The following is a 27,637-nucleotide window of genomic DNA, read 5'->3' as shown; positions in this document are numbered from 1 at the left end:
TTTTGTTTTTTGCTTTTAAATTTGTTGTTGTCCTTCTTTTGGTTGTGTGAGGAGACACAGTGTTTCTACCTACACCTCCATCTTGGCGAGAAGTCCAGAAATTAGGTTCTTGCTGAGCTTTAAATGAGATCTTCTTTTCTTCTACTACCTGATGTTCCTTTGTCCTATAAATCAAATCTAAGAACAGATCTTTCAATGACTGAGATGATTTGGCTCTATTTTTCATCTCTATGGCGAATGTGCTTTTGCTAATTTAAAAAAAATTTACAGTTGAGTGTGTGCTTTTTAAAATTTACACAATATAATTTAGTTGGGAACTTAATCATTGCCAGTTCTTGAGATTGTTTTACAAACTTTGAGATCTGTTGTGGGTTACTGAAAACCTAGACAAAGAAACTTTGAATAGAGATTCTTTTTTATTAATTTATTCTTCTACTTTTGTTCTGGGTTCTGATGAGTATTGGCCTTGAAACATTTGACTGCCATTTTTTTCCACCTCCAATTCTTTTGAGAATTTGATGCATATAAATTTCACTTTCATTCTTACCTATTTGGTGGCACATAGTCCTTTAAATCTATTGCCCATTTCTTTCTCCCTTTTCTGCAGGGGTCATTGTTCAGGTTTTTCTAAGACTCAGTTGACATGTTTGTAGCCCTTTTTGTGTCAGTTCTTTTCTGTACTTCTTGGTGCCTTTTTGAGCTTTCTATTCCCAGAATTAATCATAACACAAGAGTTGTGGTTCTGTTGTGGAGAAATAAACTTCTAATCAAATGTCCTACCTACAAATAACAACAATAAATACTGAACAAAACGAAAAACAAAACAAGCAAAACAAAATATAATACAGCCAGCTGAAGGTTTAGAGGATGAACAATAGTAGGAAGACTTTAGAGAGGGGATGTAATTTAGAGGAAGCACCTGATGGGGTAAAGTGAATTCCTGCAAGTATCTGAAGTTGTAGTGGCAACATAGGGGAACTAAACTTCAAAAGAAAGCCCACTGGTTTTTGTAGAGGAACTTGGGTAGTAACAGTGATAACAGAGAGTGCGGGGTAACACAGGAAACAAAAGAGACAGAGATGGGGAACTTCAAATTTTGTGTATAAATTTTGCCTAACTCTTTGGCCAACCCTTGAACCACACACATGTATGTATAAGGCAGACTTAACAGGGCAGAGTTAAGGTTTCAGACTAGGCAGGTGAATTGCCCAGTGAAAGAAAATTATTAGCGGTGTCTGGCTTTCTATAACACAATCCAGAATATCCATAATTACATTGACAGTATCTAAAATAAAATCCAAAATTAGTTGACAAAAAACAAGCAAAGAAACAGTAAACTGTAATCCTTTTCCAAGGAAAAGTAAAATCAATAGATGACATTCTTGAAATGACTTAGATATTGGAAATATCAGGAAGGAAAATTAAGCAGCTGTTACAACTATGCCAAATGAATAAAAGAAAATATGGTAGAAATGAATAAAAAGGTAGGAAATCTCAATGGAGAAATAAAAATAAATATGTATATATATATACATAAATGAAATATATATATATATACATAAATGATATATATCATATGTATAAATGAAAAAGTACATTATCTGATAAATTACTGGATGGGCATAATAACCTAATGGAAGTGGCTGAAATAGAAGTCAGTAAACTTGAAGATCTATAGAAATCATCCAATCTAGAAAGGAGTGAGGAGAAGAAGAGTGGAACAATAAGCATAACTTTAGAAACCTGAAGGCCAATTTTAAAAGATGTAATGTTACTCCAGGGTGGGGCAAACAGTGTTAGCCAGGTTAATGGAGTCTCAGATATGGTACCTACCCCCTGTTTCTGTGGCTCTGTTGGGGGAGGGTTCAGTAAAGGGCCTCTGCTGTCTCTTTTCTGGGAGAGAGCTGTCCCCAGTTTTTGCCTGGATGCTAGACACTTAAGTTCCTGCCTGTGTGCCACTGGTGCCTTTCAAGCCGCTTCCCTGGTGCTACAGCTCAGATGGATTGAGTCTGAGTAAGTTCATGTGTGGATTCTCAAATAGGAAGTGCTTGGGACTAAAGCAGTTTTTTCCACTGACTCAATCCTTGCTGTTTTTTGTAGCCAGAAGTTTTGGCAATTTATCCCTCTTGGCACTGAAATCCTGGGCTCAGGGACCTGCTGTGACTGTGGGACTCCTGACTCTTGAGATATCCATCCCGAATTTTCATTCAGCACACGTGGATGTGAGACCAGCCCAATTTACGTCTGCACCCCTCCAACCAGTCTGGATGGATGTGCTTTCTTTAATTCCATAATTGTCAGACTTCAATCCAATTTCTGATGGTTCTGAGTGATGGTTGTTCTATAATTTAGTTGTAATTTTGATGTGGTTGTGTGAGGAGGTGAGCTGTGTCTCTCCATGCCACCATCTTCACTGAAGTGAAAATGTTGCCTTTATTAAAAAATATTTTTGTTTATGTGTATCTGATTTTAGACAGATTTTAATCTTGAGCATCATGTTATCTGTGGATTTTTCGTTTGTTTTTCTTTTACTGGTAATGATTATTACTTCAAATGAAGTGAAGAAACTTTACATCCTTTGCTTCTCCCCACTTTTAAATGTGTTATTATTAAGTATTTCCTCTACCTACAGCAAGTATCACATAAAATGATGTTACAAATTTTACTTCAGCTGTCAAATATGAATAAAAATAAGAAAAGGAGGATATATTGTATTTACCCTTATTTTTACTTTTATTTACTTATTTTTAAACAAATTGGGGATGCAGAGGAGATTCCTGAAATATATTAAGGGTGTTTCTTCTTTATATTGCTAAATTTTTGTTTTTTACGTGACTCCCCTTGACTCATTTTGCTCCCTTCCCACCCTCCTCCCTTTTGTTGTCAACCTTCAGTTTGTTCTCCACCTGTGAGTCTCTTTCTGTTTTGTTTCCTTTTCATTTGATTTTTAAAGAGAAAGTGAGAGGAACAGGGACAGAGAGGTATAAACATCAATTTGTTGTTCCACTTGTTTATGTGTTCATTGGTTGCTTTTTCCATGTGCCCTGACCAGGGATTACATCTTGGTGTATCGGGTCGGTGCTCTAACCTACCGACCTATACAACCAGAACGCTTTCTGTTTTGTCTTAATTCATTTTTGTTTGTTTTTGGCATTCCACATGTAAGTGAAATTTTATGGTGTTTGTCTTTCTTTGTCTGCCTTAGATTTCATTCTTTTAATATTTCTGATATATATATACACACACACACATGAGTATACAGGGTATAGCAAAAGTAGGTTTACAGTTGTGAGTATGTGAAACAGTTTATTCTTTTATTATTTATTAATGTACTATATATATTTCATATGAACAGCTCTAAGCCTACTTTTGATCCACCCTGTATCTTGTCGTGGAATTATTTAAATTTCATTATTTAGTGACCATCTCTATTTTTAGTAATGCTTTTACTTAGAATGTGATATAGCCTCATTTCAGTTATTAATTTTAATCTAAAATTTTCTCTATTAATCTGTTTTATTTCTCAAATCTGCTTTTTGCTCTTTATTTTTGCCCCTCTCTTTTTAATTTTTTATCATTTTAAATTTTTCTCTAAATTCTGGATTAATATTTTGTTACTTTAGTTGTAAAGACTGTGCTCTCTTCATTTTTTAACTTAACAGTCATTCGGTTTAAAGAATTTTTGTGTCTGCTGGCTCATTTATGGGAGACCTTTCTTGTTTTTGATATGTGAGTTCTTCAATATTAGAGTTTGTTTTTTCTTTGAGATTCCCATGTGTTCCCAGTTGTTGAGGGCATCCTGATAGAGTGAATTTTCTTTTTCTGGCCATCCTTTATATATTCTTAATTGCTGCTCTCTGCAATTGCCATGATTGTAAACATGCTTTTTGTCCCTGAGGTTCCCTGGTTATTGCTGAATTAGATAATTCTCTTGGTTTGTTGTGGTAGTATCATAATAACGCCAATGTCATGCCCTCACAACCCTTATTTTTCTATCTCCTTGGAATTTTAATTTCTTTCTGGTGAGGTCACACTTTCAGAATGTTTTCATTTGTGTACATTTGTGTGTTTCTTCTTTTAAATGTAGCACAATTGTGTTTTAACTGGAGAATTTCTGTGAGCATCTGGCCTGACATTTCAATAGAAGAGAATACTTCTGTGAGGAGTCCTTTGCACTTTTCATTCCTTTGGCTTAAATGCCTTTTCTCTGAGGATAGCTTTCCAACTCATTCCCTCATTTACATGTATTTTAGGTCTGTACCTGAATGTGATCTTTCAGTGATACTATCACTGGCCCCCTATCTAAAATTTCAACCCCAACTCCCCCATCCCAGCATTTATTTCCCCCTTCCTTGATTAATTTTAATTCCTTAGCATGGACCATTGTCTGTTATATTGTATATTTAACTTGTTTGTTTTGCTTATTATCAGTTGTTGTCCACACAAAAATATAATCTGCATGGGCTCAGAAATTTTCATCTATTTTTTTACTCTTCTATTTTCATCTTCTAGAACAATATCTGGCACATAGTATGTACTCAATAAATATCTGTTTAATAAATTAGTAAAATTTCCAATGGCTGTGCTGTGTGCCTGTCCCTGAACTAGGTGGTGATGTTTGTTTTGTTCAAAAAACGAAAGAAAGACATCTTTTCAAAAGAAAGATAGATAGACAAGATTCTAGCCCTCATGAAGATGAAAAGCTTGTGGAGAACACAGATTATTAAAATAGCGGTTTATCACTACAGGTACATAAAGGCTGTGAATTCAAACAGACTTTTTGATGACTTTATTGGTAGGAGGTGGGCAACTCTTGAAGTAAGGAGGCATAGTGGCTACTTTTGATAAGCAATGTATCTAACACTTCTTACTCTCTTTATCAAAGAACAAAGGAAAGAATACACACACACTCAGACTTACAAACGGACTAGAAAGATAATGACTTACGAAATACTTTTATTGAGGGAGCTGACATAAGTTTGACTAAAGTAGTGAAGAAATGAAAGCAACTGTGAAAAAAAAGAATTGCAGTAGAGTTTTCATGATACCAAGTTTCTCTGCCCATGTTGGTAGCCACTGTCGGATAAGCACAAAATGCAAAGAAAGGGCCTGACTCTACATTCAGCTGCCTTGTTAACTGTACCTAAAGAGCAAGTACACATTTGTTTTTCATAATGCTGCAGGTAGTACATAGAAGAGGATGTGCTGTTACTTTATCACAGTAAATAATAAAGTTCATGGCTATATTTACACAGGCTGAGTTTCCAGCATGTGAAACCATGTGAAGAATGTTAAATCTCTGATGTGTGTAATGGACATTTCAGTTGATTTTTCTCCTAAGTATTATAATAGCAATTATTTTATTTATATGAGGGGAAGACCGTGTCACCTAAGGGAAAAGCTAATAGATTTCTTGGCAATTTTTCTATAATGTTAAATCTCTTTCTATTTCTGACCGGTGTTATATTTCTACAACTTTCTCATTTACTGTTTTTTATAGCTTGTTGTCCTTAACACCTACTTAACTTTTTGTCAGGCTTTGAGCCCTGTTTCTTCCATTTTTCTCTACCTGAAATGCCTGCTCCTGGCCTTTTAGTCAATTCATCTTTATCTTTCTGTAGATATTGGCTAGCCAATGTAAAGGAACTAATTTGTAGTGAGTCTTTCTTCTAAATGCCACAAATTATACTAGCAGCTGCTTTCATATATATATATCCTCATTCAATTGCTGTTAAAAACTCTATGGTATCAGAGGAAACACTCGCATATTAAATAAAATAAAACTTAATATTAGGGAGTTTATGTAAGTTACCCCTGGGATATGCAGTTAGTAAGCTAAAATTCAACCCACAAACTCCTAATTGGAAGTAGTAGCTATCCTCATTATTAATTCTATTGCTTCTCCTAGATGGTCTAGGAGAAATGAAATGAAAGCAGCTGTGAAAAAAAGAATTGCAGTAGAGTTTTCATGATACCAAGTTTCTCTGCCCATGTTGGTAGCCACTGTCGGATAAGCACAAAATGCATGGGCAGAGAAACTTGGTATCATGAAAACTCTACTGCAATTCTTTTTTTTCACAGTTGCTTTCATTTCATTTCTCCAACCTACCTGGAATCACTTTGAGTCACACTTGTTACTGATTGAATGGAATTCAATCAGTAAAAGTACCCGCAGTATCAAGGCTTCCACTTGGTAGAGTGAGTCAGAATGTAGAGAAAACAAGGATAGGGGTAGCTGTTGCCTACCTAATTGTTGTCTCTTGACTGAAAGCTGCTGCTCCAAATCTCGCATTTATACATCTGACAAATACTTAACAAGTTTTTATTGTGTGTCAGGCACTAAACTCAATTCTGGATATAGAATGCCAAGCAAAATATTGTGGCCTCTATAGGGTGTACAACCTGGTGGGGAGAGATACAATAAACACATAAACTGATAATCACATGAATGATTCAAACTGTCATAAGTGCCAACAAGAATAAAATAATGGGGAGATCTGTCTCAGGAACAATAGCCAGAAGTGGCTTCTCAGGGAGAGTAGGAGAGCCAAACAGTAGGTTAGGAACTGCAGAACTCTTTCAGAGTACTCCGAGCCTCAATTTCTGTCACACTAGTTGCCTGTTAACAAGTGTGATTTGGATTGCTCCCCTCTGCCCACCTGGGGGCCAAACCAACAGGCTTTCTAATCTGTTATAAACATTTGAGACTCAGATTTTCATGATTTAGTTTTATAATGATTAAGTGGAATAGAAGAAAGGAAAAAATGAAAGAGGTTGTAAGATTAGTCTTTTTTTAATTTTAATTTTTTAATTTAATTAATTTATTTTTAGAGTTGGGGGATGGGGAAGGAGAGGGATAGAAACATTGATGTGTGAGAGAAACATCCATCAGTTGGCTCTGGCATGCCCCCAACAGGGGACCCGGCCCGCAACCCAGGCATGTGCCCTGACTGGGAATCGAAACAGCGACCCTGTGGTTCGCAGGCCTGCACTCAATCCACTGAGCCACACCAGCCAGGGAAGAAGTTAGTCTTTCAAAGGTTGAAAAATAATTTGTTTAGAAATGTCATTTTCTAATTTTTGTGCACTGTGAATTTTTTTAATCATCAGAAATAGATGGTAGCACAAGTCATTCAAAATTCCTTTAACCAATATTTAAGCCATACCTACTGTTTATTAGGTACTATGGTAAGAACTAGAGATGTAATGATGAGTAAGACAAAACCGCTGACTCCACATTTACAGTCTTACATGAAAGATGGTTATAATGCAGTGTGGTGACTATTAGAACAAGATTAAGCACAGAACATCAGGTTCTGGAGGAGATCACACTTAAACTAAGACCCAAGAGATGCATTTGTACAAGCAGTTCAGAATTTTCACATTCCCCAGAAACAAATAATTCCTTTTTATAGTTACAACTTCAAGTTGAGAATATTTTAGAAATATAAATCTTAATGTTAATCTAAATTTTAGTTTTGCTCATTATCCTGACTAGCTCTTCTTCAACTTTTCACATAAGAAGTTTTAAAAAATCAGCTAATTAATATATTTTTTCTTTAATATACTGTGAAGTAGGGATTGCAGCATAAAGAGAGTTATTAACATACAGTGCCTTGTAGTTCAGGTTTCTACTTGAGAATTCAAATTCGTGATGTTTACACATAAAGTTTGATATTAAAATTTTCATTTTAAGTGGTAGTCATTAACGCTAGAAAATTCAAATGTAGCATTTTAAAATAAATTTAGTTATTTATGCATTTTGTAGTTTTCTTATGGCTGGTTTGACCTAAGGTCTAGACAGACCAGCTGTGCCCTTGGATTAAGGGGTGTTGTTTTTTTTTTTTAAGTAATTTTCTTCTTTATTCCTTATTGCACTTTATCTGTTTCCATTTCACAGAGTTGATAAATAGATAACTGTTGCTTCTCATATTTTCTTTTTATGATAGAAAGATAGATTTTTTAAGCATGAAGGGCAAGTCTCAGTAATTTGCAAAATCAAGCATAAGTTTTTCAGGTCTACTTTTAAAATTACAGTTCTTTTTAGTCTTTATATAGTCTTTCTGTTCAAATAAACCACACCCAAGTTGAGGCACCACAATTTTTAAAAATTAAATTGGATTGATGGATGATTAAAGTTTGTATTTTATAATAACAATATAATAATGATAGAAGTCCTTATTAGTGGGTCTAGAAAAGGTAAATACATATTAAATAAAATTAAAGTATTTAGGATTACATAGTATCTCTTCTCAAAATAGATCACATTTAAAATGTAAAGTACTTAAAATGTTCATGAGGATGCTTATTCAGTCATAAGGGAAATGTTTTTAAATCTAAATTTAGATTCAGAGCCCTTTGATGGAGCTACTATCCTTCCAGACCCAGCCCAAGCCCCTATTCAGTGTCTTGAGTGAATTAGCTATAAGATTTATTAGTGGCTCAAGAGACACCATTAAGAACCCCCTCTTCCATCTCCAGCCAGCTATTGTGGAGGACAGATAAACTTTCCTAAACTTCACAGCATAGTGTTGGACCTATTCAGTGCTCACTGGGGAACACAGCTGTGCCAACCTAGAAGTAAGTGAAAAGCACTTAAAAAAATTGTCTGTGGTGTATCTCCATTTGGAATGGTGCTGAGAGTAACTTCACCCTCACATGACCCAAACAATTTTAGAGATTAGATAACTGCGTGGGAATCTGAAGATGGCACTTAACAAATCTGGATCTGTGCTACCCTCCAAATTAAAGCAGAAATGAGCACTAGAATGACAGCAGTATGCATTCATTTATGAGTTCCAAACCCTAAGAGAAAAACTGAGTGCAATATTTTTTTAAACTTTGCATTACATGTGTGCTCAGTGTATTTGCGGGGTCTCTTTAGAATATATATAAAGGTGATACTTTCCACAAGTGATTGTTAAGGAGCCTGTATCACCTTGGCCTGATTCCATTACATTCATTTCATCCTTATTTTCCATATCTTGATTGTTTCCGTTAAGTATGGAAAATGATCCTTAATTTTTTACTCAGAAAAATAGGCAGTATTGCTGCATATATTACTACTTAGATCCTACTACCTTCCTTTTTATTAACAGGGATGGTGCTTTAAAAGACTGATTTAAAGGTTGCTTATTATGGCTATTAATATTATAATTTTTTTTGATTCAGAGATGTTCTGTGAACATCCAGCACATGGCTGGGTCTTGAATGAGTTGAGGAATAGAGTGATATTTCAAGCAAGGCCTTTTTCTATCTTCTGACTCCCTGCTTAGTTAGCCCTGTACTGTAAAGGGATAGACCTGTCTCTCATACAGCTGGGACAGTACTAGTAGCTTTCATTTAGCAATGCTTACTTTATAGCAGGCATTGTGCTAGATCCTTTACATTCCTATAACATAATATACACACACACAATTCTATAGGGAAGAAAACATGATTGTCATTTTACAGACAGAGCAAATGTAACTTGCTTGTGACCACACACTGAAGAGAGGCAGCTGAAATTCAATACCAGGTTTTTGACAGCAAAAGCTAATCACTTAGCCACATCCTACCCAACAGAACTATTGCTGTCCAGAACTCTGTGAGGCCTAGATCTACGGATCATTGATCACATGAATGGCCTTTCTTAGTGCTTGGCACCACTTCACAGAGGCTGTCCCTACTGGCTGAACCTCAGAACCATTTCGTGGCGCTAGCTTCAGAAGGGGCAAATGGCGATTATGGTGACAGGCCACAAGGAAACTGAATGCTGTTGAGAGAAACTCTGTGCTGCATCACTTTATCCGCAAAACGGTGCCCCTACCACTACCATCACCACTACCTTTGGTCTTCGGGGATTCCCTCAGGACTCCTCTGACTATTCCTACCCTCCTTTTCTTTCCCTGGTGGTAGGGTTACAACAGTGACTTTGGCAGGGTTAATAAGTAACCCTGTTTACTTTAACTGTTTACTTTTGTTGCCAATAAATAACTATAGCCTGTTAATAATTGTGCATATGTTTTATGTGGCCTTAGGTAATCTGAGATAATTTTATACCTCTGGCATTTGAGATTAGATCAGTATCCCTTCATACTCTCTGTATAACCCTCTATTAACAAAAAGTACTTCATATAAGGAAAAAATTAAGTATGTAAAGTAGTTTACTAGGGCATTTTATAAGTGATGTATACTCATGTATTCATAACTTTTTAATGACTATTACCTAAATAGGAGTTTTTGCTCAATAATGGGAAAGAATAAACCTGATTATGTTTTCTTGCTTTAAAGTATACCAGTTGTGTCACAATGCCTGCACTGTAGTATCTTCACATTTTTATGCGAGCTAATTTACTTTTTTTGTTTTGTTTAGTTTTTACTTTATTTTTAAGACTTTTTGGAACAGTTTTAGGTTTACAGGAATTAATAGGAAGATATATTTACATATTTTTAGTACTCTTAAATTGTTAGCTCTACGAGGGTAAGATGTATTCCAATTTATTTTTAGCATATCAGAGCGCCGAGCACAACACTTTTCATGTAATAGATGGTCACTAAATATTGTTTACTTCGTGAATAATTAGTCTGTACTAGGTTGAACAGTTTTGCAGTCCTAAATTGCTCTTGCCATCATTTCACTCTGCATAATTAAAGATGTTTTACTAAAATGATTAAAAATGTGTTACTGAATTACTGGTGTAGGTTCTACAGCAGTGAGATGAAGGAGACCCTGGCTGTACCTCTATCAGGAAACAGTGAGGATGAGTGTCTCACCGTGGGGTATATGTGGTGGATTTTATGTGTAACTGAATTAGTTGACTTCACTTAGAAAGGTTAGATTTATGATTTCCATACAGCCCTGTATAACTTTTTTCTTTTGCTCTTATCCTGCCAACTAATTTTTCCACTTAGGGACAAATACCATATGATCTCACCTTTAATTGGAACATAATCAACAAAGAAAAAAGCAAGCAAAATATAACCAGAGACATTGAAATTAAGAACAATCTGACAGTAACCAGAGGGGAGATGGGAGGGAATAAAGTGGGGAAGGGTTTTCAGGAACTTACTATAAAGGACATGTGGACAAAACCAAGGGGGAGGGTGGAAGCAAGGGAGGGAGGTGGGGATGGCTGGGATGGGGGGAAAATGCAGACAACTGTAATTGAACAATAAAATAATTTTAAAAAGGTTTATTGTAGAGTTACCTATATATGAAAATAAAAATAAAAAGTAAAATCATTCATATCTCTGTTATCCATATATAATCACTCAATATTTTTGTGTGTTCTGTTTTTTCATCTTTGAAGTAATTTCATCATGGCCATGGAGTTGCTACCCTTTATGTCTCTAAAACATAGTACCGCCAGGTATCTTGTGGGTCATTATAAAATATTTCTTTATATTGATGTGCTATGTTTTATTTAATTATCTTTCCACTGTGAGACAATTAGGTTGCTTTTAGTTTTTCTGAATCATAAAAATGGTCTTTTTAACATAAATCTGTTTGTTTTCAGTTATGTAAGACAGATTCCTAGAACTAATTAATGAGTACAGATTTTGAACTCTAAGTTCTTAATACATATTACCCAATACGTTTCCAGAAACTTTTTAGCAGTTCACACACTCCTGATGAGTATGTGAAAATGCTGTTTTATTGAACCATCATCAAAATTATTTCCTCTACACACTGTTAAGCAAGTATTATATAGACTACTGATTTTAATACATTACTGTCATCCACGGTGCTTAGAAAAAGTGTATACATTAAACACTTTGGTTTGCTTTCAGAAAGAATTATAAAGTATTTTTAAGGGTTACCATAGTGTGGAGACTGCATGTTAGAATACAATTTCACCTACATGCAAATGTACTTCAGGTCTCATTGTAAACTCTGCATACTTTGCTTAAGCTTGACTTACGTTGTCTTCTTTATTGATAACTACTTCATTTTAAGTTTTCTAAAAGTGTTTGGGTAAAGCATTATATGTCTGTTGTGGCTTTAATATCCCCTGTTGTGGAAATCAGTCTCATTTCTATTTGCTGTTGTAGCTGAAGTTGATAAACATTCAAAATTTGCCTTATTTACTTATGCATTTGTGTGGACTTCTCTACAAAAGCAACTTTCTTTCTCACTAGATGAATCTGAGTGGTTTCATTTTAGAGAGTAGTAGTCATATGCGTGGTAGAAGGGCAATAGTCTTGGAAGAATACCAAAAAAAATCATTTTTAAGGGTTTGCCTTGTTCTGTAGTGAAAGCATTTTCATTTCAAAGGCCATGCATGGCGAGTCTTAGTTCCTTCCTGGCACTTGTTTTGATTATATTGCAGGGGGACTCTATGATTTTATGTGTTTATATTCACACACATGTATTTAAGGTGATTTGAAATATCCTCTGGGGAAAATGTAGGTGTAAAATAACTCACCTCTTTAAGCACTTTAGTCTTTCCTTCTCAGTAGAAATTGTGTAAGCATAATACTGGTTCTATTTAGAAAATTATTTTTTCTTATGTAGTTATTTTGCATTTCAGGAATCTGATAGATCTCAAGTCTGTCTGTGCCGCATAGCTGCACAGGTATGTATACGAATTACCTATAATTATGTAAATCTATGTGTTAAATGACATGTTATTACATTTTTATATATTAAAAATGCTTACCAATTTCATAAAATGGAAATGTTAATTTTTGAGTACTTACAAATATCGAGAGCTTCAAAAGATAGTACATTTTATGCATACCTTGTATTTCACTCTATTGTAAGAATCAAATAAACATTTCTAAGATTTGATGAGGCAGAATAATTTTAATTACAAAGCATTCAGCTGGTAAAACATTAGAAAATGTTTTATGGAACTGTGCTGTTAAATAGACTGCTGATATGGGGTCAGATCATTGCAAACCCACTGTTTTTTGACATTATTGCTGTATTTTCAAACTTTTTTTCTGCCTTAGAGTTTATTTTCTGTGGTTGTTGCTTTAGGTAAGGAGTGGTTACAGATGTGCTGCCTGCTGCCCTGTCTCAAGCAGTAGAGGAGTGAAAAAAAATGTTTGCACCTGTTTAAAATATCAACCGTGCGGTGTTGTGGTGCCTGGGCAACAGGCAGGAATTCTCAAAAGCTTGGTTGCACCTGCTCAATTGTTGCCTGCAGCTGTGTCGTGAGAGCGAGCACACAGAGAAACGTGTTAGCAGTTTGCTTGTGCTGTTACGTATTTTGTTTACTCTGAGTTTGAAAGATCGTTACTTGATGTAGACCTTGAAGGATTACATTGATTTATTATAAAAATGACTGATTTAGCTCCCAAATATTTTCTCCAAATCCTTCATTCTGAGTCTCAAATATTTTTTAGGTCACTCCCCTAGATAATATTTATGTTAACTTGTCTAAAGGATACCTGGGGAGAGTAGATCTCTACAGATAAATGGGTTGGTAATAATTTTTGTCCTGGTAGACACATTTTGTTTTTGGCTCAATTTTGCCATGTTGGCAACTCCACTGTGTGATGCTGGATGTAGTTATTGATCCATTTAGCTGAACAGATTTGAAAGCATTTGGCTATTAGTGGACACATGGGGCATATTCAGAAAATTTAAGTGTATATTGTAAGATGAATTCTTGATTTGGGCATGTGTCTCTGTTGTAGTTGAGTGGAAGTGAGGAAGAAGAAAAAGTTAAAATCAAATAGCAATGTTAGAAAAGGGGATATAGTCAAGATGTAGTTTATAGGCTGAAATATTATCCTTTCATCAAATTCCAGGTGTCTGGTGTTTTCCTAAGTGCTGCTGTCAGTGATACTGTTTCTGTTTGTTAATCATTCTGTGTAGTTTTTGACCCATACATATATTTTTAATATAGACAAGCTATTATAGATTGTATCTTAACTAGTTGACTTCTATAATGCAATATTAAAAGCTCAACTCAATGTAAAAATATTTAGTTAAATAATTTATTTGGCAATCCCTAATTCCCCATGTTAAAAACTTTTTCAAATGACTGGCATTTTTTTCATTAACATATTAAAAATGCTAAGGCATTTCTATCAGTGTTTAGTAACATAATATTTTTATTTTATTAATTTTATTTTTTAAAGATTTTATTTATTTATCTTTAGAGGGGAAGGGGAGAGAGGGAGAGAAACATCAATGCATGGTTGCCTCTCATGCGTCCCCTGCTGGGAACTGGCCTGCAACCCAGGCATGTGCCCTGACTGGGATTCGAACCAAGATTGTTGGGTTTGCAGGCCCGCACTCAGTAACATAATATTTTAGAGCTGGTGTATCTTTTCTATTTATTGACCCATTTAAATTTGTTTTATTTAAATGAATATCCATAATATAAGTGTAACTAATTGTCAATAGGAAACATACGTGCTCAGATAAGGAGATTGTCCACAGCCCCTTAATACAATGCCTTGTAAATAGTAAGTGGTCAGTAAATATTAAATGAATATATATATGAATAAAACATGTCTGGGATCATATTAGAAGTAGAAGGCTAAAGAGTCCTAAAAACTCTTTAAATATTTTGATGAGTCTTTATGGAGTTCCTTTAGTTCTCATAATTCTGATTAGACAGAGATGAGACTGCTGATATATTTTGTCCTTAAAATGGGAAATGAATATATAAGAATTGATCATCATTATAACAAAGAATTGACATCACACTATTTTCAATATGCTTTATGTTCATTTTTGCTGAATATGAAAATACTTTAAGAATATATTACTTTATTCTATACACAGTGCTATTTAATGACTAGGTTGAATGGAACTTGTCACCTTAGAAATACTTTGCAGCATAGGATTAGTGCTGTAGGGTTTTTGAGCAATAACATGTTTTCTTCCGTCTCTCCTTTCTCTTTCTAAACTCCCCTCTTTTTTCTCTTTCTCCCCCACTCATACCCTCATCTCTGGCTCACTGAAACACACACAAGAAAATGTATGTGGACTTTCTTCGGGTCAGGTAGGATCAGATCATACTAAAAATCTGTAACTGTTTTTGATAAATAGAAATAATGGGCCCTGTATTTATTGTATACATGTATAATTATGGTTTCTACTATTTACTAAATTCTAACTGTAAATAAGTAGCAATAAAGCCAAGTAATGGTAGAGTCAAAATAGGGTAATTAAGACCTGCTTTAGATAGGTCACTCTAAAATTTTGTTTTGTGTGGCAAGAGTCAATCACATATGAATGGTATAGGTTGCATACTGAGTCAGTAATGATTGTTATCAAACTATCTTCTAATTTAGTCTTCTCAGATTTTGCTACCACTGGTTGATGATATTCATGGGTGCTGCTATGCTTTGGAAGGACCTTTCCTCTGGGACCAGTTTTTTTTTGTTGTTGTTTACACCAATGGGTGAAAGGCCAATATCAAGGACATTATTATTATTTTTGGAACCTTAGTGAGATAGATTAAACTATATTCCCCTGTTGCTCTCAATGTTAGAAATTAAGAGACGAGCCAAGAACATTAGCTTCAATATAGTTTAGCTAGTATACTAAACACGAAATAGCAGCAGCTGCAGTAACTTATACTGGGAATTATAGTATGTAATCCCAAGGAGGGATAAATCATCAGGCCCCAGGATTCTGAAGCATAACTGCAGAATTTTTTGTGTTTTCAGTGTTAAAAAATAAAGGAATAAATTCAACATTTATTTAGAACCTAGCATGTCTAGATATAATTTCTTTCATTCTTCCTTTTCTCCCTTCCCTCCCCTCCTCAATTCCTTAATTCCTTTTATTCCACACGGTAAAGAGATGCCTACTATATGGTTGGCACAATGGTTAGGCCAACAATAAAACGAAGTCCTTGCCTTCAGAGAACACATAGGCTACTAGGAGAAAAAAGTATGTCATCCGAACTTGTTTTGGCTTCACCACTTATTATTAGTATAGACCGAGTCAATTTAGCTGATCTTTCTGTCCTTTTGTTACTTCTTTTTTTAAAATGGGAAAAATAATAGTATCTACTTCATATATTGTTGTGTTAAGTTAGCTGTAACCCAATACATGTAAAATTCTTAGTTTGGTGCTTGGCACATAGCAAGTACTCAGTAAATCTTAGCAATACTTCTATTGTTTCTATCAACAGTATCATAACTACTACAACATAGATACTGAAAAAAGACCATATAATTGCCTGAGAGCAGGGAAGTTGGATCATTGTCATATAGATTGTCTTAAATGTTCCAGTCCAAGTTACCTCTCCTTCTAGGCTTGAGAAGAGATTCTAGGAATCATATAGTGTTAAAACTTGAAGGGGTAGTTCTAACATTTTTATTTCATCCATGGGAAGAAAATAAGTTCAATTCATGTACTTGTTAGCATTATACAGTCTAGTAGGTGAGATATGTAGGATTTGAATCTGGACCTCTTGATTCTTGGTGCAGTGTGAGATGCCACATGTGTAAAAATATTAAAGTTAATTTTTTTCTGCTTGTGATTGGAGAGTTCATTATTTGATTGTCTATCTCCAGAAAGTAAATGAACTGTGTCAGGTTGCTAGGACACTAGCCACAAGACGAGGTAGCAGTGTACTGAGTCTAAAAGACCTTTAGGTATTCTTATAATGGGATTAATTTTATATGAATTGATTGAAGCCTTTTAAAGTTTGTGAATAAGCCTCTAAAGTTTCTTAAGGGTATATGGAGTCAGGTTTAGCAAGACATTAATATCTAAGTGACTTGAGATGATTAGAGGAATCTGTACATACCTTAAGTAAATCAGCATCTTGAAGGTCAAGGATCCTCAAACTCTAAATCTCTTGCCTGAGTTTGAATTTAGAATCTTTGAGGTCCAAATGACATGTAATGAAATCTCACTTGCACAACTTAGTAGCTATGTGATCTAATCAAGGTTGCCTAACCTTACTAAGCCTCAAGTGTTATCTAAAATATGGTGGTAATACAGGACTACATCAAATTTAAAAACTTCTCTATGGCTAAAGAAAACATCAGGAATGAAAAGGGAACCAACTGTATGGGAAAATATATTGGCCAATGATACCTTGGAAAGGGGTTTAATCTCCAAAATATATAAAGAACTCACAGGACTCCACACCAGGAAGATAAATAATCCAATTAAAAAATTGGCAAAGGTCCTGAACAGACACTTTTCTGTTCTCTGAACAGACACACATACAGAGACATATGAAAGGATGCTCAGCGTCACTAGCCATCAGAGAGATGCAAATTAAAGCCACAATGAGATACCACTTCACACCAGTCAGAATGGCCATCATAAATGAAGTAACAAACAATAAGTGCTGGCGAGGCTGTGGAGAAAAGGGAACCCTAGTACACTGTTGGTGGGAATGCAGACTGGTGTAGCCACTATGGAAAACAGTATGGAATTTCCTCAAAAAACTTAAAATGAAACCACCTTTTGACTCGGTGATTCCACTGCTGAGATTATACCCTAAGAATCCTGAAACACCAATCTAAAAGATCTATGTACTCCAGAGTTCATAGCAGAATTATTTATAATAGCCAAGTCCTGAAAGCTATAAATGCCCATTAGTAAATGAGTGGATCAAAAGACAATGGTACATTTACACAATGGAATACTATGCAGTGGAAAGGAAGAAGGAGCTCCTGCCCTTTGGGACAGCATAGATGAACTAAAGAGTATTATGCTAAGTAAAATAAGCCAGTTGGTGAAAGACAAATACTATATGTTCTCACCTGTAAGTGAAACCTAATCAACAAAACAAACAAGTGATCAAAATAGAACCAGAGACTTGGCAATAAAGAACAAACTGACCATGACCAGAGGGGAGGGGGAAGGGAGATAATGTGGGAAAGAAGCAGAAGGGTCAAGTCAAGGAACATATATAAAGGACCCATGGACAAGGATAATGTGGGGGAGGATTGAATGTGGGAGGGGGTTTGGGTGGAGCAGGGGAGAGCAATGGGGGAAAATGGGGATAACTGTAATTGAACAATAAAAAATCAAAAAATAAAATATGGTGGTAACAATGTCTAGCTTTTTAATGATAGATACAAGGATTAAAGTACATTAAGTACACAAAATATTTAGTGCATGACATTTACTAATATTGTCTACATATTACTTTTTTTCTCTCCCCTTATGTTAAAATATAAAAGTTGTTATTATGGGCACTATATGAATTTGTAGGAAGTGTGAGACTAACCCATTAAGAAACTTAATTTTGCACTTGTCTTTGAGGATTATGTTTGAGTATCTCAGTTCAGTGTGGTTAGACTCAACCATTTCTAGCTATTACGTTTCTCTAGAAGTCTGAGTCTATTTAAAGAAATATTTAAGGTGGAATAATCACATCCACTACAAGGTCCATTGATTTTGGAAATGTATTTCACAATGGATAGGCTGTTGATATAACTCCCGACGATTATCATCCCTCTTTTGAAAGTCAGACACCCTTAAAACCAATCTTTTGCAAACAGTGAGGAATCCATATTTTCCAATTAAACCATGTGCTTTTACTTGCATCCTAATGAGCTGAAGGTGTTTCCATTGGCAAGGTTGTCGCAATCCTAAGCAGCCCCAGGTTTAGCAATCATAGTTGGCCTTTAGTAGATGTATATAAGTCTGTCTTCTTTTCTTGAGAAGGAAATTGTGTGGTAAAATGGCCTGATACCCTCCTATGCAAACTTCCTCAACAGTAGAAAAGTAGATTTGTAAATGTGTATGTATGATTTTCCCTAATTATATTTAATAAACACTGGATGATCTTAATTATAGTAAACTCATTTCCCCCCTTTTTTTCTGCCAGGCTGTTTATAATGCAGCAATATCTTCCTGAACAGCAATCAGAAAACAAGTAAGGGAAAAAGCACTAGATAATTTATGGATAAACCATTACTCAGCAGGGTTAATAACATTAACTTGCCTCATATCAACTAAACAGTTTTGACCATGATGAGTAAAGGTAAATATTAATGATTAAAGAATTTTTATTTAGTTGGGTATTAGTTTGCTAGTGCTGGTATAACAAAGCATCACAAACTGGGTAGCTTAAACAACAGAAATTTTTATCACAGCCCAAGAGTCTGAAATCAATATTTTGCCAAAGTTGGTTCCTTTTGAGTGCTATGAGGGAAACATCTGTCCTAGGCCTCCCTTCTTGACATGTATAATAGATGGCCATCTTCTTCCTGTGTCTCTCCATGTCATCTTCCCTCGATATGTATATGGCTCTGTGTCCAAATTTTCCTTTTTTATGACACCAGTCATATTTGATTAGGGTTCTCACTAATGATCTCACTTTTAACCTGATTACTTCTGTAAAGACCCTGTCTCCAAATAAGACCACATTTTTAGGTACTTGGGGTTAAAAATCCAACATATCTTTCTTCCTGATGTAGGATTCTAATTCAGCTTGTAGTAGTTGTGTAAATAATAGGTAACATTTATTGAGTGACTTTTATGTTTCAGATATTTAACATGTCATTGATTATCCTTACAACCGTCTACTAGGAAGATGTCATTTCCCCATTTTATAGGTGACAAAAGTTAAACTGAGAATAAGCAATTTGTCCAAGATCACACAGCTAGTAAATGTTAGTATTTAAACTCAGAATTTCCTGCCACATTTTCAATGGAGAAGCTGCATAACAGCTCAGTTAAAAGCCTGAAAAGTACTTTGGGTATTTTTTTTCTCATTAATATGTGTGCCAAAGGACATTTTCTTCATCGAAAATGGTGCATTATGCCATTGCCTAAGTCCCTAACATTGACTGCCTACATCTTCACTCCTGGTTTTTTGCTGACCATTGGCTTTAAGTTTTAGTCTTTCTTTTAGCTCTCCTGCACCTAATGAAGCTTTTGGACAGGAAGAATTCTGAACATAGACTGCATGGGTTGATTCTGGCTTCAGTTTGTGTGGATGGTATGAAGAGCCAAGTCATGCGCAGGGTCTGCTCCTAAGCACATGTGCACTCTGCTCTCCTTTTCTCTCTCTCTTTTCTGTCCCTCATCTTTGTTTTCTACTTTTATCCGGTAGTTAGTCATTTCTTTTTCTTTTTTATAATTCTGCCATGAGTGATAAACACTGAAGCAGTTAGATGTGAAGAATGACAAAATAGGACTATCTATGCTTTTGTGAAAGCCAGTGCTTCTGTAGGTACTTACTGCAAACTGGCCACACCCTTACTGTTGCTCATTCAGACTGAAGAGTAATGGATGCTGTGTACCTTATTTAAGTTTCATATCTCAATAATGGAACAGTTTGTTTCTCACTTTGAAGTTTTAAAGTAGAACTTGTTCATGACCCAATTTCACTAATAATTCTCTTAAGTAAACCTTGTACTCATTTATAAGATTTTTTCCCACCCACTGTCTGTCTAGCGTGGTTTAAAATTTTTATATATGTGCTTTAAAAAATTGATTAGTTGGAGTTCTGCCCATTCCTCTGTGCTGTATAATAAGGATTTAAAAACTGCATGCTGAATTCTGTATAGTGTAATTAAAATTGACCCACATTTGGACCTGAGTACACCAGGACTTAGCCAAACTTGCCATGAGCTGAGTTCTGGTGGCAGATGGGAACTAATGAGGACACACTCCACTCCAGAATTTCCCAGCTGCTTGGCCCCTTTTTGTACAAACAAGGTTTGGAGCGAAGTCCAGATCCCAAGAGCATGTTCTGTAAATGTGCTGTACCCAATGATTTGAGAAACATTCTCACAAAATCAGGCTATTTCAAGGTATCCTAAGACCTCTGTGACTGTCAGATTTAAAACATAAAATTCAAAGGTGCCATTCGTGCTCTCTGCAACCAATTTTTAATTTCAAAATGAATTACATTTTTTCTGTGACTGGGGGTAGAATGATCACTGATATCCGAACCTGGAGATTTGCAGGTGGTTGTCCCAGGATAGACTAGCTCTCTTCGCAACCTATGGATCTCTTCAACTGGTTTGATGTCCTGGGACTATTCAGGCAGATGTAATTGAATCAGTTTGAAGCAGCTGTAGCTGGCATGTGGTATCTCAGATTGCTAGCACCTGCTTTTTTTTTTTTTTTCCAACTCACTAGAGTGAGAGAAGTGCCAAATCCAGCATTGGTCTTGGAGCAGATAAAGCACTTCAGATCCTATATTCCATTCTCCTTCCAATGTAGCCACATCATCATTGGTGCCTGAATTAATAAAACCCCTTTTCATGATTATGGCTGAGGTATACTTTTCCTCCTCATTCTTCTCAGTATTGAGATCCTGACAGTACTGACCATGCTAGTCCAAAAAATAAGGGAGTATAATGGTGATCAGGTGGCTTTGGGGCTCTCTTATTAAACAACTGGGTAGCATGGGTAGCAGAATCATTTAAATGAACACACCAAATGTATTTGCTGTCCTAGCATAGTCTTATTGGCATAGAGAATGAGCAGTTAACGTATAACAAACTATGAGCTGTTATGGAATAGGATAAATATATTTGCTTAGCAGGGAGGATATAAAACAGAACTGTATTTCTAGTTAATTCTAACCTAATCACCATGGATTTCTTCAGCACATACTATGTGAAAGAAGATGCAATATATTAAAATGATTAAAAATTTTAGGATATAAACAAAAAGTATGTTTTAAAAGATATAGGTTTGGAATTTTTAAAGGTTTAAATCCATTTAAAATGCTTATTTACCTTATCTTCCCTTTGTTCTGCTATGTTATTTGGCAGGCATATAATTAATTCTTATGTATTACTAATTTCTTTTGTTAATATATTTTATTGATTATGTTATTACAGGTGTCCCATTTCCCCTCTTTATTCCCTTCTGACCTGTACACCCCCTCCCACCCACATTCGCCCCACCCTTTAGTTCATGTCCGTAGGTCAAACATGTTCGTAGGTCATACATTCTTTGGCTTCTACATTTCCTATGCTATTCTTAAGCTCCCTCTGTCTCTTTTATACCTACCAATTATGCTACTTATTTTTTGTACCTTTTCCCCCTCTCTCTCCCCCCCTCCCCCTGTTGCTAACCCTCCATGTGATCTCCATTTCTGTGGTTCTGTTCCTGTTCTAGATGTTTGCTTAGTTTTTGTTTTTGTTTTTGTTTTAGGTGTGGTTGTTAATAACTGTTTGTTGTCATTTACTGTTCATATTTTTTATCTTTTTCTTAGATAAATCCATTTAACATTTTGTATAATAAGGGCTTGGCGATGATGAACTCCTTTAACTTGACCTTATCTGAGAAGCACTTTATCTGCCTTCCATTCTAAATGAGAGCTTTGCTGGATAAAGTAATCTTGGATGTAGGTCCTTGCCTTTTATGACTTGGAATACTTCTTTCCAGCCCCTTTTACCTGTAAGGTCTCTTTTGAGAAATCAGCTGTTAGTCTTACGAGCACTCCTTTGTAGGTGACTGTCTCCCTATTTATTGCTGCTTTTAGGATTTTCTCCTTCATTTTCATCTTGGTTAATGTAATTATGATGTGCATTGGTGTTTTCCTCCTTGGGTCCAGCTTCTTTGGGACTCTCTGAGCTTCCTGGACTTCCTGGAAGTCTATTTCCTTTGCCAGATTGGGGAAGTTCTCCTTTATTATTTGTTCAAACAAGTTTTCCACTTGTTGCTGTTTCTCTTCCCCTTCTGGTACCCCTATAATTCAGATGTTGGAATGTTTAAAGATGTCCTGGAAGTTCCTAAGCCTCTTCTCATTTTTTGAATTCTTGTTTCTTCAGTCTTTTCTGGTTGATGTTTCTTCCCTCTGGTCCACACCATTGATTTGAGTTCCAGTTTCCTTCCCATCACTATTGGTTTCCTGTACATTTTCCTTCATTTCACTTAGCATAGCCTTCATTTTTTCATCTAATTAGTGACCAACTTCAACCAATTCTGTGAGCATCCTGATTACCAGTGTTTTGAAGTGTGCCTCTGATAGGTTGGCTATCTCTTCATCACTTGGTTGTATTTTTTTGGAGCTTTGATCTGTTCTTTCATTTGGGCCATTTTTTTGTTGATGTTGTTTTGGTGTGCCTGCTACATACGTGGTAAGGGGAAGCACCTTAGGTGTTCACCAGGACAAGACAACCCATGTGGCTGAGTTGTGATGCTATATGTGGGGGAGGGGTCTGAGAGGGAGCAATGCCACTTGCTCTGCTCTCTGCCAGTTTTCAGTCACTTCTTCCACTACCTACAAACAAAGTGGGCCCTTCTGGTGCTAATTCTTGGGTGGGTGGTTTTGTATACATTTGAGGACCCTGTGGGTCTCTCCAACAAACTTCCCTATGTGGCTGGGAGTTTCTCTTCCTGCCGCCTCAAGTCCCACAGGTGTTTTCAATCGGTGGTTTGAGGCTTTATTTCCCTGCACCTGGGACCCTGGGTTGTGCAGTCTGTCTTTCTACCCAGTTGTTCTTCCTGGTTTATCTATGCATAAATGTGGAACCGCCATCTCCACCAGCCATCTGCTCACTGGGTCCTCCAGACACCACCTTGCTGTCAATCCTCTTCACGTTGTTGCCTGTTCCCACCCCTCCTACAGGTCTGGATGAATGTGTCTTCTTTTTTTTTAATTAATAAAAATTATTTAATTATTTTTCAAGTACAGTTTTCTGTCTATTACTCCCATCCTATCCCACTGCTGTGCTCCCCACCTCCCTCCCATTTTCACCTTTCTCAGTTGTTGTCCATGTATCCTTTATATATGTTCCTCTAAATCCCTCCCCTATTTCCCCTGAAATTCCCCCCCCCTCTCCCCTCTGGTCACTGTCAGCCTGTTCTCTATTTCAGTGTCTTTGGTTATATTTTGCTTGCTTGTTTGTTTTGTTGTTTAGCTTCCTGTTAAAGGTGAGATCATATGGCATTTGTCCTCAACACCTGGCTTATCTCCTTGGTTGTAGGACTTCCATACAGTTTGATTTTCTGTCAGTTCTGGCTGGTTTTTGTTTTTAAATTGTTGTTGTCCTTCTTTTGGTTGTGGGGGGAGGCACAGTGTGCATACCTATGCCTCCATCTTGGCTGGAAGTAAGTATTACTAATTTCTTAATGTTTAAGTTGAACTTGGAGATGATAAAGACAATACATTTATTGCTTATCTAGTTTATGTTACAAATTTCCTTCAAAATAGATTTCACATTGTTAATTTTTTGAGAGAAGCAAAGAGATAAATGGAGTTTATGAATCATAAATGATGAGTGAATTCTAAAAATGTCATTTTATTATCATCAACAGATTCCTATTTGTAAGGCATGGCTAGTTGCTATGGACATAAGGAAGCATACATGATCCTTCATTACAAGAGTCCTATGGCATACTTGAAGAGATGTTATATATATCACTCTCAATGTTAAATGCATACTCTAGACCTGTATTTTGGTGTTAAATGAATACCATAAAAGAAAAAAAGTCATACTTTTGTCAAATCATGTTGTAGATCTGATGCTCCCCCCTCCCCTTCACTGTCCATGGTAGTTGTCCCTAATCCTTCATGATTTTCCTTGCTGCTAAACCAGAAGTTGACCTCAAAACCCTGCTCAAGACAACACTTTGGACAGCCATTACCAGCTGATGGAATTTGAATTTAAGATTGAAATCCATTTGCTCTGACTGAAAAAGTCAGAAGTGCTAAAGATGTTCAGTGGAGGTAGAGGGCATGGTGAGCTGTAAGGAAGAAATAGGACTTGAGGTGGGCCTTGAAAAAAATAAAACATAGGACTTAGGAAAGTAGAAAGAAAAAAGGAGATCATTTTCAGGCTGAAGAGTAACATCAACAAATGAGTTAAGTCTGGAATTACATGGTAGATTCAAGGACTGTGAATAGACCACAGTTGTAAATAGATAAGTGGTGATATAATTATTACTTTAGTGTTTTCCTCTTTTACTAGGCTGTAAATTTGTAAAGCATTATATTATAATTTATTATAAAATACCTCCTCAGAGTAAACTTCACCGACTCCTCTCTGAATTAGGCCTTCCATGTGTTTCTACAGATTCTTATTTTTTTCACAGTAGACAATTCATCTGAAGCTTTGGGGGCATCTTCTGACTGCCAAGATTCTATATTAAGAGTCAAGGGGATTCACCCCTGGCTGATGTAGCTCAGTGGATTGAGCATGGGCCTGCAAACCAAAGGACTGGGGTTCGATTCCCAGTCAGGGCACATGCCTGGGTTACAGGCCAGTTCCCAGCGGAGGATGCACAAGAGGCAACCATGCATTGATGTTTCTCTCCCTCTCTCCTTCCCTTCCCCTCTAAAGATAAATAAATAAAATATTTTAAAAAAAGAATCAAGGGGATTCAAAGATGATTTTGTCCAATATGAACTTATATAATAACATTAATTATTTAAACATTTTTTTAATTTTTTTGTTTTTTTTAAACATTTTTATTTTTATAAATACTATGACATTTTCAACACTAGTTTTGGGGAAATTCTATTATAAGCATGGTATTTAAGAATTTTACTATGTATTTCTGGTTTTCAGGAACAAAGAGGCAATATATTAGTGTGGAAAGAGTATGGGGTTTTAGAAATAAAAAATCTAGATTCAGGTGTCTGCATTATCACTTACTGATTATTAGATATCAGGCAGCCCCTCATGTGCTTTTAGGCTCAGTTTGCTAATCTGCAAATGAGAAGTGACAGTATAACAAGTATAACAAAGCACTTTGATATTAAAATGAGCCCTTCTTCTCTTCCTTCTTTGCCTCCTTCTTCTACTTTATTATCATCCTCATGATTCTACTTTGAAACCATTAAATAAAATGTTTACCATGGTCTACTCTGTAGAACTTCTTTCCTCATCACTTTTTAAATTTGTTTTAGGTCCCATAGATTTGTTGTGTACTTTGAATAGAGCATTACATTTAATCTCAAAAGATGCAAGAGTTTAAGAAACACTTCATAACCTAGTCATTACTAATATTTACTTTTGAGTCCTTTACCCCTCAATGACAATTCTCTCTTCTTTGAATATAACTAATATTAATAATTTATAAATTTGAAGTATCTGTTATAGTGATCCTATTTAAACATTACCTTTGTATATTTTAATGATTTATTTTTTCATTCATTCATTCAGTGCAAATTGTTCTAGCTATTGACATAACTATATTCACCTTCTACCTGATTATATAAATATAAGGGGGGGAGAATGGAAAGGATCAAGTCAGGGAACATATTTAAAGGGCCCATGGAAATGGATAATGTGGGGAGGATTGGGTATAGGGAGGGGGTGGCTAGGGCAATGGAGAGTAACGTAGGAGAAAGGGGGACAAGTGTAATTGAATAAAAATAAAAATTTAAAAAGTAAATAAAAAATAACAAGTAAAAAATACCTTAATAGTATATATCTTACTGAACTTACAGAAGTGGGAGTGGAGTGTCTGTAAAAGCAAATTCATCTGTGAGTTGTAAGAACAATTTATTGTCACTTTTGAAATATTTGGTGACGAGAAGGTTGATCAGTCAGAAAGTTGACTAACCAAAACTTATTAATTACAGAAAGTTTTATTTTCTAATAATTAGTGATTAATGTACATCTCTTAGGTTAAAAAATAATAATGTTTTTTATTTCTTAGAAAGATAAATCCTTCAACATTTTTAGCTTTGAACATATTTAATAGGGAATATTTGCATGTATCATCATCCTTATGATTTTGAAGGCCTTTAAAGGAATTAATGAAAATAATTTATAATTTTCTAAATATATGTATTTATGTATATTTAGGGTACAAATGTGTGAATGGATTTTTTATCCCTGAAAATATATTTTCTCTAAAGTATTTGAACTTTTCACATTATTTATTATTCTATTTTTGTTTAAGAACATCAAAACAAGATTGCGTTGTAGGTCATGTCTTTTTAAAGATAAAATGTGACTTTTAGGGTCTTCTGCATTTTGAGATTTAAATAAGTACATGATGCCATGTGTAGTATAATAGGTAAACTGAAAATTAACATCTTATTTTTATGTCTTAATTTTATGTAGCAAATAAGACAGCTGAGTTCAGTATTACTTGAAGAAATGGTTAATTTTGGATATTTGTAGACAGTTCAGACAAACTTTAATTATGCTGATCTGATGCCTCAAACTAAGCAATGTATACCTATCAGAATCTTTGCTAGTGTCAGAATACGATATACTCTAGGCCAAAAGAAAATTGATTTTCTCCTTGTAAATTTTTCCTTTGATATTACATTTAAATTTTCATTGATCAGAATAGGTATACTTTCTCAATCCAGTTCTTCAACGACATACATTTTCATCTGATGACTGTTTCAGCAATTTTTAAGAATAGCTTTTCTATTGATTGTGTACTCTAGAGAATAACTTTTTGTTATTACAGTAAATATAAATAGAAAGAAGGCACATTTCCTTATATACTCTTACTCCTTTCCCCTTCCTGTGGTTGGCAGTTTACCTGTCCAGCAAATGCAGAGTACCTGTTGCCTTGGCACATCGATGGTTTTATGGAGTTAATTGAATTGTGAGTTACTCTCTTTCATACTACTGAAACTTCTCTCTGCAGTTATAGTTGCTGAACTTTAGGTAGAGAACAGTAGTCTACAGGATTACACTTATTCCACAAAATGCAGTGCAAAATTAAAAACGAACGTTGGTCCCTGGCCAGGTGTCTAAGTTGGTTGGAGCATCATCCCTGCACACCAAAAGGTTGCAGGTTCAATCCCCAGTCACAGCATGTATGGGAGGAAGCCTG

At 35.5% G+C, this 27,637-nt stretch overlaps 1 protein-coding gene across 6 annotated transcripts in view; it reads left to right on the top strand.

Moving 5' to 3' along the window:
- The window catches only part of ZBTB20 (zinc finger and BTB domain containing 20), an 826,710-nt gene that overhangs the window by 226,567 nt on the left and 572,506 nt on the right, over nucleotides 1-27,637 (top strand). For all 6 annotated transcript variants that reach the window (XM_037057415.1, XM_037057412.1, XM_037057413.1 and 3 more), the window contains one exon: nucleotides 12,513-12,557. The gene's annotated coding sequence lies outside the window, so the exon portion shown is untranslated. The remainder of the gene's footprint in view (nucleotides 1-12,512; nucleotides 12,558-27,637) is intronic.

This window comes from Sturnira hondurensis, unplaced genomic scaffold, assembly GCF_014824575.4.
Source record: "Sturnira hondurensis isolate 20B ecotype Veracruz unplaced genomic scaffold, ASM1482457v3 Scaffold0009719, whole genome shotgun sequence".
Lineage (NCBI taxonomy): Eukaryota > Metazoa > Chordata > Mammalia > Chiroptera > Phyllostomidae > Sturnira > Sturnira hondurensis.
The sequence above is the reverse complement of the archived record's forward strand: the minus strand, read 5'-3'. Positions and strand labels throughout refer to the sequence as shown.